We start from the raw sequence: 6,000 nt of genomic DNA, 5'->3' as shown, positions 1-6,000 counted from the left end.
GTGCAGATCTTTTGGAGGCGGGAGGCTGGGCCTGGCGCGGCCGACTGGAGGTGAAGTCCCGGGCCTGAGGAGGCCGCCCAGAGGCGTGAGCGGGGCTGGGCCTCTAGAGGCCAGTGGCAGGCAGGAGGACCTGGGCCTGGAGAGGCTGACCGGAGGAAGTCTGGCCGCTGGAGAGGCCGCGGAGAGGCAGGAGCTGGGCCGGCGGAGGCCGACTGGGCGACGAGTTGGGCCAGCAGGTGCCCCCGGGAGCAGGAGCGAGCCCTGGAAAGGCCAACTCGAGGCCAGCGTGGGCCTGCAGAGGCCGCCGGGAGGAGGAGCTGGGCCTGGAGAGGCTGGCTGGAGGAAGTCTGGGGCATGAAGACGTCATCGGAGGGCAGGAGCCGGGCCCGGATAGGCCACCATGGGGCCCGGCTTCAGGACGTTTGGGGCCTAAAAGGCCGCTGAGCGTGAGCTGGGCTGCAGCCGAGTCCAAAGAAGTTGTTGGGAGTCCAGAGCAGGGCCTGCGGCCGCAGCCAGGAGCATGAGGAGCTGGGCCTGGACAGGAGGCTGGGAGGCCGTAACTGGGCCTGGAGAGGCCGGCCACAGAAAGTTCTGGGCCTGGAGAGGCCGACAAAAGGCAAAGGCTGGGCCTGGAAAGGCGCTTCCCCGTGAAGACTGAGCTGGGCCTAATGAGGCCACTGGGAGGCAGGAGCGGGGCCTGGCGGAGATGCCGAAAGGCAGGAGGAGCTCTGGCCTGGGCAGGCCGCAGTCAGGCGAGAGCTGGGCGTGGAGAGCCCGCTGGGAGGCAGAGGCCGGGTCTGTGCAGGCCTTCGGGAGGCAGGAGGCTGGGCCTGGCGAAGACGACTGGAAGTGAAGTCCTGGGCCTGAGGAGGCCGCCCAGAGGCGTGAGCGGGGCTGGGCCTCAAGAGGCCAGTGACAGGCAGGAAGAGATGGTCCTGGAGAGGCTGACCTGAGGAAGTCTGGCAGCTGGAGAGGCCACGGAGAGGCAGGAGCTGGGCCGGCGGAGGCCGACTGGGCGACGAGTGGGGCCCGCAGAGGCCGCCGGGAGCAGGAGCGAGCCCTGGAGAGGCCGACTCGAGGCCAGCGTGGGCCTGCAGAGGCCGCCGGGAGGAGGAGCTGGGCCTGGAGACGCTGGCCGGAGGAAGTCTGGGGCGTGGAGACGCCGTCGGAGGGCAGGAGCCGGGCCCGGAGAGGCCACCGTGGGGCCCGGCTTCAGGACCTTTGGGGCCTTCAAAGGCCGCGGAGCGGGAGCTGGACCGGAGCCGAGTCCAAAGAGGTTGTCGTGAGGCCGGGGCTGGGCCCGCGGCCGCAGCCGGGAGCAGGAGGAGCTGGGCCAGGCCGGGAGGCCGGGAGGCTGCAACGGGACCTGGAGAGGCCGGCCTGAGGAAGTTCGGGGCCTGGAGAGGCCGCCGAAAGGCAAAGGCTGGGCCTGGAAAGGCCGTTCCCCGTGACAAATGCACGGGGCCTAGTGAGGCCACTGGGAGGCAGGAGCGGGGCACGGCGGAGCTGCCGAAAGGCAGGAGGAGCTCTGGCCTGGGGAGGCCGCAGTCAGGCGAGAGCTGGGCGTGGAGAGTCCGCTGAGAGGCAGAGTCTGGGCCTGTGCAGGCCTTCGGGAGGCAGGAGGCTGGGCCTGGCGCGGCCCACGGGAGGTCAAGTCCCGGGCCTGAGGAGGCTGCCCAGAGGCGTGAGCGGGGCTGGGCCTCAAGAGGCCAGTGACAGGCAGGAGGAGCTGGGCCTGGAGAGGCTGATCTGAGGAAGTCTGTCCGCTGGAGAGGCCGCGGAGAGGCAGGAGCTGGGCCGGCGGAGGCCGACTGGGCGACGAGTTGGGCCCGCAGGGGCCGCCGGGGGCAGGAGCGAGCCCTGGAGAGGCCGACTCGAGGCCAGCGTGGGCCTGCAGAGGCCGCCGGGAGGAGGAGCCGGGCCTGGAGAGGCTGGTTGGAGGAAGTCTGGGGCGTGGAGACGCCGTCGGAGGGCAGGAGCCGGGCCCGGACAGGCCACCGTGTCGCCCGGCTTCAGGACATTTGGGGCCTACAAAGGCGGCGGAGCGGGAGCTGGGCCGGAGCCGAGTCCAAAGAGGTTGTCGTGAGGCCGGGGCTGGGCTCGCGGCCGCAGCCGAGAGCAGGAGAACCTGGGCCTGGACGGGAGGCCGGGAGGCCGCAACTGGGCCTGGAGAGGGCGGCCTCAGGAAGGTCGGGGCCTGGGGAGGCCGCCAAAAGGCAAAGGCTGGGCCGGGAAAGGCCGTTCCCCGTGACAAATGCGCCGGGCCTAAGAGGGCCACTGGGAGGCAGGAGCGGGCCCCGGCGGAGCTGCCGAAAGGCAGGAGGAGCTCTGGCCTGGGGAGGCCGCAGTCAGGCGAGAGCTGGGCGTGGAGAGTCCGCTGGGCGCCTGAGGCCGGGCCCGTGCAGATCTTTTGGAGGCGGGAGGCTGGGCCTGGCGCGGCCGACTGGAGGTGAAGTCCCGGGCCTGAGGAGGCCGCCCAGAGGCGTGAGCGGGGCTGGGCCTCTAGAGGCCAGTGGCAGGCAGGAGGACCTGGGCCTGGAGAGGCTGACCGGAGGAAGTCTGGCCGCTGGAGAGGCCGCGGAGAGGCAGGAGCTGGGCCGGCGGAGGCCGACTGGGCGACGAGTTGGGCCAGCAGGTGCCCCCGGGAGCAGGAGCGAGCCCTGGAAAGGCCGACTCGAGGCCAGCGTGGGCCTGCAGAGGCCGCCGGGAGGAGGAGCTGGGCCTGGAGAGGCTGGCTGGAGGAAGTCTGGGGCATGAAGACGTCATCGGAGGGCAGGAGCCGGGCCCGGAGAGGCCACCATGGGGCCCGGCTTCAGGACGTTTGGGGCCTAAAAGGCCGCTGAGCGTGAGCTGGGCTGCAGCCGAGTCCAAAGAAGTTGTTGGGAGTCCAGAGCAGGGCCTGCGGCCGCAGCCAGGAGCATGAGGAGCTGGGCCTGGACAGGAGGCTGGGAGGCCGTAACTGGGCCTGGAGAGGCCGGCCAGAGAAAGTTCTGGGCCTGGAGAGGCCGACAAAAGGCAAAGGCTGGGCCTGGAAAGGCGCTTCCCCGTGAAGAATGAGCTGGGCCTAATGAGGCCACTGGGAGGCAGGAGCGGGGCCTGGCGGAGATGCCGAAGGGCAGGAGGAGCTCTGGCCTGGGCAGGCCGCAGTCAGGCGAGAGCTGGGCGTGGAGAGCCCGCTGGGAGGCAGAGGCCGGGTCTGTGCAGGCCTTCGGGAGGCAGGAGGCTGGGCCTGGCCCAGCCGACTAGAAGTGAAGTCCTGGGCCTGAGGAGGCCGCCCAGAGGCGTGAGCGGGGCTGGGCCTCAAGAGGCCAGTGACAGGCAGGAAGAGATGGTCCTGGAGAGGCTGACCTGAGGAAGTCTGGCAGCTGGAGAGGCCACGGAGAGGCAGGAGCTGGGCCGGCGGAGGCCGACTGGGCGACGAGTGGGGCCCGCAGAGGCCGCCGGGAGCAGGAGCGAGCCCTGGAGAGGCCGACTCGAGGCCAGCGTGGGCCTGCAGAGGCCGCCGGGAGGAGGAGCTGGGCCTGGAGACGCTGGCTGGAGGAAGTCTGGGGCGTGGAGACGCCGTCGGAGGGCAGGAGCCGGGCCCGGAGAGGCCACCGTGGGGCCCGGCTTCAGGACCTTTGGGGCCTTCAAAGGCCGCGGAGCGGGAGCTGGACCGGAGCCGAGTCCAAAGAGGTTGTCGTGAGGCCGGGGCTGGGCCCGCGGCCGCAGCCGGGAGCAGGAGGAGCTGGGCCAGGACGGGAGGCCGGGAGGCTGCAACGGGACCTGGAGAGGCCGGCCTGAGGAAGTTCGGGGCCTGGAGAGGCCGCCGAAAGGCAAAGGCTGGGCCTGGAAAGGCCGTTCCCCGTGACAAATGCACGGGGCCTAGTGAGGCCACTGGGAGGCAGGAGCGGGGCCCGGCGGAGCTGCCGAAAGGCAGGAGGAGCTCTGGCCTGGGGAGGCCGCAGTCAGGCGAGAGCTGGGCGTGGAGAGTCCGCTGGGAGGCAGAGGCTGGGCCTGTGCAGGCCTTCGGGAGGCAGGAGGCTGGGCCTGGCGCGGTCCACGGGAGGTCAAGTCCTGGGCCTGAGGAGGCCGCCCAGAGGCGTGAGCGGGGCTGGGCCTCAAGAGGCCAGTGACCGGCAGGAGGAGCTGGGCCTGGAGAGGCTGATCTGAGGAAGTCTGGCCGCTGGAGAGGCCGCGGAGAGGCAGGAGCTGGGCCGGCGGAGGCCGACTGGGCGACGAGTTGGGCCCGCAGGGGCCGCCGGGGGCAGGAGCGAGCCCTGGAGAGGCCGACTCGAGGCCAGCGTGGGCCTGCAGAGGCCGCCGGGAGGAGGAGCCGGGCCTGGAGAGGCTGGTTGGAGGAAGTCTGGGGCGTGGAGACGCCGTCGGAGGGGAGGAGCCGGGCCCGGACAGGCCACCGTGTCGCCCGGCTTCAGGACATTTGGGGCCTACAAAGGCGGCGGAGCGGGAGCTGGGCCGGAGCCGAGTCCAAAGAGGTTGTCGTGAGGCCGGGGCTGGGCTCGCGGCCGCAGCCGAGAGCAGGAGAACCTGGGCATGGACGGGAGGCCGAGAGGCCGCAACTGGGCCTGGAGAGGGCGGCCTCAGGAAGGTCGGGGTCTGGGGAGGCCGCCAAAAGGCAAAGGCTGGGCAGGGAAAGGCCGTTCCCCGTGACAAATGCGCCGGGCCTAAGAAGGCCACTGGGAGGCAGGAGCGGGCCCCGGCGGAGCTGCCGAAAGGCAGGAGGAGCTCTGGCCTGGGGAGGCCACAGTCAGGCGAGAGCTGGGCGTGGAGAGTCCGCTGGGCGCCTGAGGCCGGGCCCGTGCAGATCTTTTGGAGGCGGGAGGCTGGGCCTGGCGCGGCCGACTGGAGGTGAAGTCCCGGGCCTGAGGAGGCCGCCCAGAGGCGTGAGCGGGGCTGGGCCTCTAGAGGCCAGTGGCAGGCAGGAGGACCTGGGCCTGGAGAGGCTGACCGGAGGAAGTCTGGCCGCTGGAGAGGCCGCGGAGAGGCAGGAGCTGGGCCGGCGGAGGCCGACTGGGCGACGAGTTGGGCCAGCAGGTGCCCCCGGGAGCAGGAGCGAGCCCTGGAGAGGCCGACTCGAGGCCAGTGTGGGCCTGCAGAGGCCGCCGGGAGGAGGAGCTGGGCCTGGAGAGGCTGGCTGGAGGAAGTCTGGGGCATGAAGACGTCATCGGAGGGCAGGAGCCGGGCCCGGAGAGGCCACCATGGGGCCCGGCTTCAGGACGTTTGGGGCCTAAAAGGCCGCTGAGCGTGAGCTGGGCTGCAGCCGAGTCCAAAGAAGTTGTTGGGAGTCCAGAGCAGGGCCTGCGGCTGCAGCCAGGAACATGAGGAGCTGGGCCTGGACAGGAGGCTGGGAGGCCGTAACTGGGCCTGGAGAGGCCGGCCAGAGAACGTTCTGGGCCTGGAGAGGCCGACAAAAGGCAAAGGCTGGGCCTGGAAAGGCGCTTCCCCGTGAAGAATGAGCTGGGCCTAATGAGGCCACTGGGAGGCAGGAGCGGGGCCTGGCGGAGATGCCGAAGGGCAGGAGGAGCTCTGCCCTGGGCAGGCCGAACTCAGGCGAGAGCTGGGCGTGGAGAGCCCGCTGGGAGGCAGAGGCCGGGTCTGTGCAGGCCTTCGGGAGGCAGGAGGCTGGGCCTGCCGAAGCCGACTGGAAGTGAAGTCCTGGGCCTGAGGAGTCCGCCCAGAGGCATGAGCGGATCTGGGCCTCAAGAGGCCAGTGACAGGCAGGAAGAGATGGTCCTGGAGAGGCTGACCTGAGGAAGTCTGGCAGCTGGAGAGGCCACGGAGAGGCAGGAGCTGGGCCGGCGGAGGCCGACTGGGCGACGAGTGGGGCCCGCAGAGTCCGCCGGGAGCAGGAGCGAGCCCTGGAGAGGCCGACTCGAGGCCACCGTGGGCCTGCAGAGGCCGCCGGCAGGAGGAGCTGGGCCTGGAGACGCTGGCTGGAGGAAGTCTGGGGCATGGAGACGCCGTCGGAGGGCAGGAGCCGGGCCCGGAGAGGCCACCGTG

The sequence above is a fragment of the Macaca nemestrina genome, chromosome 4 (genome assembly GCF_043159975.1).
Source record: "Macaca nemestrina isolate mMacNem1 chromosome 4, mMacNem.hap1, whole genome shotgun sequence".
Lineage (NCBI taxonomy): Eukaryota > Metazoa > Chordata > Mammalia > Primates > Cercopithecidae > Macaca > Macaca nemestrina.
Note: the sequence above shows the minus strand (reverse complement) of the source record.